Here is an 8,851-nt window from a genome sequence, read left to right on the forward strand (position 1 = left end):
TTTGTATCATTTTCACCCTTGGTCAGTGAAGTTTCCTTTTCTTTGGGTGACGGACAAAGCAGAAACTCATACTGGTCAAAGTGATAACATTAAGAGACTGATGGCTAGTCATCCTAGAAGAGGACATCTATAAAACCCCATTCAAAGATCAGGGAATATCATAGAAGAAGTGGTGGAAAGAAAGCAAAAGAAAAGGATTGAAGGGAGTGATGTGAAATGATATCATTGGCACATGAAAGGACTATTGCTTTCAAAAACTCACCGAGTAATGACTAACTACATAAGGTCTGCTTGGTATTTGGAAAACAAAGATTCCACAATGGATTGTTCCCATCCCTTCCTGGGGAGCTATAAGCAATTAACAGTTTTTAAATGGGGTAGATTATAATCCTCAGTGTTTAATAGGCTGGCAAGTTACTTTTGTTCACCGAATAATGTTCAAGTAATAACTTTCTACCCATGCTCATGCAGGCAACCCTACCTAAGAACAGTTGGTCAAAAAAATATATAAAAAATAAGAGGGAAAATGGAAGACAAGGAAGTGAATAAGATAAAAAGTAATTTAAATATATATGTATATATTCATATAAAATCAAGAAAATATATGTAATAAAGAAGGGAAATTATGGTACTATGAAACAAATGGTATTTGAGATAAAACAATATATTTGTCAGATGTCTTCATAGATCTGAGAATTACCACTGACAAATAATTTAAGAGAGTCTCCTAAAACATATTAAAATCCCTGTAAGCAATTTTTGCAAAATTATGTTGATTTCTGCCATTCTGCTGGTCTGAGCATGTGCAGGCAAGGGTGCAGGCAAGGGTGCTCAGTTGCGGGGGGCCATCCTGTCCAGCAGGAATGAACGCCACCAAAAACGAGAATTCCTTCTCTGGTCACATCTTTATTTGGAGCCCTTTGATTGAGGAAAATTGGGGGAAGGGAAGATAGAGCAGGGACGAGAGAAAGCTTAGAGAGAGAGGGTTGGTCCCAGAGGCAGCTGCTTTTAAGCGGTGGAGAGGCTTGAACGCTGTCCTGATTGGTTAATGCCATTCTGCTGGTCTGAGCATGTGCAGGCAAGGGTGCAGGCAAGGGTGCTCAGCCCCACGTGGCTACCTCCAAACTGCAGGACCACCTGTGCCTCCAGGTGGCTCCCTACAGATTTCAATAAACATTTTTACCAATTGAAGTTCATTGCTGTAGCAAATTTTGTAAATGTGAATGAAGTATAAAAATTAAACTATGCAAAAGAAAAGAAATACAAATGATTGATGCTCTCAGTATAAATTTATTTTAAATTTTATAGTTTTGATTCAACTTGGATTGCAATAAATGGGTCTCCAGCAGTGTTACTAATAGAAAATTGAGCAGTGCCATCACCAGAAACATAGACTTTAATTCTGGTGTAATTGCCATCAATTTTATCTCTAGAAATGACATCACAATATGTGCCAGCAGGGAGACCAGTTTGTAATGTTGTTGACAATGACCTGAAAAGGAAAGAAGTCAGACTCAAATAGACACATTCAATAAAGAATACTATCTCCAAATTGAGTAATTTCCTAAACTTTATGGTATGTGAATGTAAGTTATAATTTACTATCCATAAGTTAGGTAGATCGGTATAGATGGATAGATAGATACAGGAGTAGATTAGATTAAGATATATAGGTAGATATTTAAAAAGAGCACTTGTTATGTTAAAATTTTGGTTCCCATGTTGTGGCATAGTTTTGGGAGGTTAACTAATGTGAATGTGGAAGAATTGTGTCACTGAAGGCAGGCCTTGACAGAAAAAGACTCCTACCTTCTGTATTTAGCGTTTTCTGCATTGTACTCTGGTTTAAAGTGTGAGTCATCAGCTTCCTACTTCTGCCCATGTTTTCCCCTTCTAACCCTTTGGGATTGCAAGCCCAAATAAAATCTTTCTTCTGTAAGTTGACTTGCTCATGCTGTTTAATCACAGCATCAAAAAGGAGAATAATATAATCATCCAAATGAGCAAAAAATGCAACTTGACACCGAGATTGTCAACTACTTGCACAAAGATTCTCTAAGTATAGTTGTATCCAAATAGGAAAATGTTAAATGAAATGAAAACATATGCATGCATCAAAAACAGAAGGCTTATAATCTAGACTGTAGAAGCAAACTCAATTGCCACCTGAGAAAAACTATCAGCCAGAGAAAGTATACAATTTGTCACACAGAGACAGAAAATTTAAGATTATATAACAAGGGAATGGAAAAATAAATAGTTGTGATACAGAGCTAGGAGAGGGGGGAATGTATTTTGAATCTAATAATGCCCAGACTTTCACTGATTTTTAAGACATGCTGAATGTTTATATGCTTTGTACAGATATTACATGAGTATATGAATGAGAATACATGAAAATGACAGTGTAAGGGTACACCAAAACCAATAGCAAAACAAAATTCTATTTGAAACAAAATCTGCTTTAAAAATGGAGAAACAAATTAAGAGCAAGCATCTTTTTTTCTATACTTTTCAGGTATCTGAAATTCATTAACAAAATTTATTTTTTCAGCTACAAATGAGCAGGAAGCAAAAGGAAGTATGTAAAAGTATAAAAGTATACAATCCTACTTTAATTGATTTCCACTTACCAGTCATCATTGTTAAAGACAATGAATCCTTTGTTTCCTCTGCCAAAAGCTACTTGGTTGCTGCCATTATCCCACCAGTTTGAGAAAGGCTGACCATTGACTACATTTCTGAAGGCAACCATGTTCCTAAAAGCACAATATCAGGCAAACTGCTCGTTCCCTTTACATTCAACAATTTAAAACAGGAAGTTAAACAATTTTCTAATTAGACAAGATCTGTAGGGGATACTCCCAACCTTATCTGGCGCCATTGGTGTTCACAGACCCAGCCATTGCCACAAGTGGTGTCTGCATTAATCGTCACTTCTTTGGTTTCTCCATTGTCATTTGATGGTCCAAACCAATTGTTTATATCCTTAATTTCAGAAAAAATGCAAGATTTTAAAATTATTATTCCATTTTTATTGCACTAAAGTAAAGAATTTCTGGCTGGCCACCAAGGGGCACTGATCCCTCTAGCAAAAGATTCATCATTGGGGTGAGTTTGCTCTGACCCACGGCAGAAGCCCAGCAAGGGGGAGCTCAGACATTCCCCATCCCCTTTGACTCCCTAAGCCCTCTTGCATCCTAGTGCATCCCACCTTTCACCCAGGAACCCCTTCCTTTATTCCTCCCTTTTTCCTCGGGGCCATGAAATCACCCAGCTCAGCTGGCTTGAGGCTGGGACAGGGCTGGAAGTGCAGCCCGGCAGGAGGGAGTTCCTGTGTTTCAATAGCCTGCTGGTTAAAAGGTAGGCCCTGTGTCAGCTAGGCAAGATTTCTGGCCAGCAAGGGGCGCTGATCCCCTAGCAGAAGATTCATCAGAGGGGAGAACCTGACCAGGTACCAAGGAAGAGATTGGCAAACGCCAAGGCAAGAATTCCTCCAACAATCTGAAAAACAACATGAAAACACCTGATCCCAGTGATCTTACAACAGAAGGACTTGAACACCCTATTCCGGAAGAAGTGGAAAACAGTGTCATTATGAAAGCAATAAACTCTCTTAAACAGGGTATGAATAACTTACTTAAAGAAATGGAAGAGAAGTATAACAAAAAGATTGAAGAAATGAGTAAAGAAATGGAAGAGAAATATAACAAAAGGTTTGAAGAAATGGGTAAATCCATAAATGACACCCTGGGAAACCATGAAAAAACAATCAAACAGGAAATGGAAACAGTTCAAGAATTGAAAACTGAAATGGAGGCAATGAAAAAAACACAAACTGAGGGCTGGCTGGATATGGAAAATCGAGGTAAACAAGCAGAGACTTCAGAAACAAGCATAATCAATAGAATACAAGAGATAGAAGAACAAATATTAGATTACAAAGACACCATAGAGAAAATAAACGCCCTGACCAAAGAAAACAGCAAATCCAACAAATTCTCATCACAAAACATTCAGGAAATCTGGGACACAATATAAAAACCAAATCTAAGAATAATAGAGGTAGAAGAAGGAGAAGAATTGCAGATCAAAGGTCCAGAAAATATATTCAGCAAAATTATAGAAGAAAACTTTCCCAACCTAAAGAACAATATTCCTGTGAAGGTTCAAGAAGCATACAGAACACAGAATATACTGGATAAAAAAAACCCTCACCATATAATAATCAAAACACAAAACATTCAGATTAAAGAAAGAATATTAAGAGCTGCAAAGGAAAAAGGTCAAGTAACTTATAAAGGTAAACCTATCAGACTTACACCGGACTTCTCTATGGAAACCATGAAAGCCAGAAGGTCCTGGATAGAGGTACTGCAGAAACTAAGAGACCATGGATGCAAGCCCAGACTACTATACCCAGTCAAGCTATCATTCACGATCAACGGAGAAAACAAAATATTCCAGGATAAAAACAAATTTAAACAATAGGTAGCCACAAATCCAGCCTTACAGAAAGTATTAGAAGGAAAATCACAACCCAAGGAATCCAACATTCCCAACACTGCCTACAATAACTCAGACATCTAGCAACCCTTCACAAGCACAACTCAAAGATGGGAAACACATATACTCTACTACCCCCCTCCAAATAAATAACCGGAGTCAACAACCACTGCTCATTAATATCACTCAATATCAATGGACTCAATTCACCTATAAAAAGGCACAGATGTAGAGATAGGATCCAAAAACAGGATCCAACATTCTGCTGTTTACAAGAAACACACCTCAACCACAAAGACAGACACCTACTCAGGGTAAAGGGTTGGGAAAAGGTTTTCCAAGCAAACGGACCTAAGAAACAAGCGGGTGTGGGCATTCTAATATCTAACAAAATCGACTTCAAACTAAAATCAATCAGAAGGGATGGAGATGGACATTTCATACTCATAACAGGAACAATTCATAAGGAGGAAGTCTCAATCCTGAATATCTATTCCCCTAATATAAAGGCACCCACTTATGTAAAAGAAACTCTTCTAGAACTCAAGGCAGTCATCAAACCACAGACACTAATAGTAGGAGACTTCAACACACCTCTCTCACCAATGAATAGGTCAATCAGACAGAAACCTAACAGAGAAATAAGAGAATTATTGGAGGTATTGAATCAAATGGACTTAACAGACATCTATAGAGCATTTCACCCAAATAGGAAAGAATATACCTTCTTCTCTGCAGCTCATGGAACCTTTTTGAAAATTGACCACATACTCGGTAACAAAGCAAACGTCCACAGATACAAAAAAATATTAGTAACCACTTGTGTCTTGTCAGCTCACCATGAATTAAAGTTAGAATTCAATAACAATGCTACACTCAGGAAGCCAACAAACTTATGGAAGTTGAACAGTCAACTACTAAATCACCCCTGGGTCAAGGAAGAAATAAAGAAAGATATTAAAGTCTTCCTTGAATTTAATGAAAATAAAGACACAACATACTCAAACCTATGGGACAATATGAAAGCAGTGATAAGAGGAAAGTTCATAGCACTTGTAACATGATGGCCGGCTTGTTGGGGTGTCTATCCCACCCGGTACCTCACAACCGGCAAGTTCCAAAGAAAATCAATCACACAGAGATCTCTGTAAGTTATAAAGCTGATTGGCTCATTAGGTCAGGCTTCTTATTAGTTCTTATGACTTATCTTAACCCATTATTCTGATCTATGTTAGCCATATGGCTTGGTACTTTTTCAACTGTCAGCTTAAATGTTGCTTCTTTGGTGATCTGGGCAGGATATGGCAGAGGGAGCTTCCTGCTTCCCAGAATATTCCCAGTTTCTTTGCTCCACCTCTACTTCCTGTCTGGCTTTCCCACCTAAACTGCCTGCCTGGACAATCAGCATTTTATTAAAATATGATTGATAGATTATAGACAATTCTCCCACACCAAGCACTAAGTGCCCAATTAAAAAGAAAACGGAGAAAACACACATTGGAGACTTAACAGCACACTTGAAAGCTCTAGAAAAAAAAAGAAGCTAATTCACCCGGGAGGAGTAGAAGACTGGAAATAATCAAACTGAGGGCTGAAATCAACAAAATAGAAACACAGAAAACAATCCAAAGAATCAATGAAACAAAAAGCTGGTTCTTGGAGAAAATCAACAAGATTGACAAACACCTATCCAAACTAATCAAACAGCAGAGAGAGAACATGCAAATTAATAAGATCAGAAATGAAAAGGGGGACATAACCACAGACACGGAGGAAATTCAGAGAATCATCAGATATTACTACAAAAGCCTGTATGCCACAAAATTGGAAAATGTAAAAGAAAGGGACATTTTTTTAGATAAGTACCACATACCAAAGTTGAACCAAGACCAGGTGAACAATCTAAAGCGACCTGTCAGTTGTGAAGAATTAGAAGCTGTTATCAAAAATCTCCCTACCAAAATAAAAGCCCAGAACCAGATGGTTTCAATGCAGAATTCTACCAGAACTTCCAGGAAGAACTAATACCTACACTCCTTAATGTATTTCACAATATAGAAACAGAAGAGTCATTGCCAAACTCTTTTTATGAAGCTACAGTTACCCTGATATCAAAACCACACAAAGACACAACCAAGAAAGAGAATTACAGGCCAGTTTCACTCATGAACATTGACGCAAAAACTCTCAATAAAATACTGGCAAACCGAATCCAAGAACACATTAGAAAAATCATCCATTATGATCAAGTGGGCTTCATTCCAGAGATGCAGGGCTGCTTCAACGTATGGAAATCTATCAATGTAATCCATCATAGAAATAAACTGACAGAAAAAAACCATATGATCATTTCATTGGATGCTGAAAAAGCATTTGACAAGATTCAACACCCCTTTATGATAAAGGTGTTGGAGCGATTGGGGGTACAAGGATCATACCTAAATATAATAAAAGCAATATACAGTAAGCCAACAGCTAACATCAAATTGAATGGCAAGAAACTCAAAGCCAATCCACTAAAATCAGGAACACGACAAGGCTGTCCACTCTCTCCATACCTCTTCAATATAGTGCTTGAAGTTCTAGCAATAGCAATAAGACAACATAATGGGATCAAGGGGATTCGAATTGGAAAGGATGAGGTTAAACTTTCGTTATTTGCAGACGATATGATAGTGTACATTAGTGACCTACTACAACAATGGATTATCCAGATTAACATTCCTGCAGTCTCAGAAAGTCATAATTCTGGGAAGGATGTAATAAAGTACTATGCACAAAGGTCACCAGCCATTCAGGCTGTACAAGAACATAAAACAACTAACAAACCTTTAGAGGTACCTACAGCCCTACCTTTAAAATGGCTAACAGGGAAGCCAATATGGGTTAAACAATGATCTTTAGCTGAAGATAAATTGCAGGCTTTAGAACAATTGGTACAGGAGCAATTAGATGCTCGACATATTGAGGAGTTCACTAGCCCTTGGAATTCTCCTGTGTCTGTTGTAAAAAAGAAATCTGGCAAATGGAGAATGGTGACAGATCTAAGGACTGTCAAAAAGGTAATTCATCCTATGGGCCCTTTACAGTCTGTACTTCCTCTGCCTTCTCTGTTACCCAAAGGATGGCCTCTTATAGTTATTGACTTGAAGGATTGCTTCTTTACCATAACATTACAAGAAAAGGATAGAGAAAAATTTGCCTTCATAGTGCCTACTTATAATAACTCCCAGCCTACTAGGAGAAACCAGTGGACTATCCTCCCACAGGGAATGTTCAATAGCCCCAGCCTGTGTCAATACTTTGTAAGTCAGCCATTGAAAATAATACATAAGCAATTCCCTAAATCCATGATATACCATTACATGGATGACATATTGCTATCCGATTCAACCATAGAAACTTTAGAACGAATGTTTGAGGAAGTAAAGATAATTTTGCCTAAATGGGGATGAAAAATTGCTCCTGAAAAGATTCAAAGAGGAGATTCTGTTAATTACCTAGGTTACAGAATAGGTTTACAGAAAATTAGGACACAAAAGGCACAAATTAGGAGAGACCGGTTAAGGACCCTTAATGATTTTCAGAGATTGTTAGGAGACATTTCCACTCTACGACCGTCTGTTGGGATAACACCTGATCTAAAAATTCATTTAAACAAAACCTTAGGTGGTGACAAAGATTTGAATAGTCCCAGAAAATTAACAGCTGAAACAGAAAAGGATCTGACGATGGATGAGGAAAAATTACAGGAGGCACATGTAGATAGGGTGGATCCAAATCTTAGTTGCATTCTAGTCATATTGCCTTCCAGAATTTCTCCTACAGGAATTTTAATGCAGAGGAAAGATACTATTTTAGAATGGATCTTTTTACCACACAAACCGAGTAAAAAAATTGAAAACTTACGTAGAAAAGGTCTCTGAATTAATTATAAAAGGTAAACTGAGACTTCGTCAACTAGCAGGTATAGACCCAGCAGAAATTATAGTGCCTTTCACTACTGATGAAATAAAAAAGTTATGGGAAGACAATGAACCATGACAAAGGGCTTGTGCTAATTTTTGGGAGAAATTAATAGCAACTATCCAAATAGTGGTAGACTTAACCTTATAAAGAGAACTTCTTGGATTCTTCAAATTGTACATGATGCTCCAATAACTGGAGCCTGTACATTTTATACTGATGCTAATAAATCAGGGAAGGCTGGTTACAAATCAGATGAATTGAGTAAGGTGGAACAAAGCCCTTATACTTCTGTCCAGAAGGCAGAATTATATGCCATTCTTATGGTGCTTAGGGATTTTAAAGTACCTCTTAATATTGTTACAGATTCACAATATGC

General features: G+C 37.6%; 1 long non-coding RNA gene across 1 annotated transcript; it reads right to left on the reverse strand.

The window, feature by feature from the left end:
- Positions 1-1,423: 1,423 nt before the first annotated feature.
- On the reverse strand, positions 1,424-2,963 carry LOC148119372 (uncharacterized). Its single transcript, XR_015735253.1, has 3 exons — positions 2,870-2,963; positions 2,634-2,759; positions 1,424-1,492 (listed from the first exon to the last, which is right to left on the reverse strand). It is a non-coding gene; the product is annotated as an uncharacterized LOC148119372 (long non-coding RNA).
- Positions 2,964-8,851: the final 5,888 nt, after the last annotated feature.

Source organism: Myodes glareolus, chromosome 17 (genome assembly GCF_982192425.1).
Source record: "Myodes glareolus chromosome 17, mMyoGla1.1, whole genome shotgun sequence".
In the NCBI taxonomy this organism is placed as follows: domain Eukaryota; kingdom Metazoa; phylum Chordata; class Mammalia; order Rodentia; family Cricetidae; genus Myodes; species Myodes glareolus.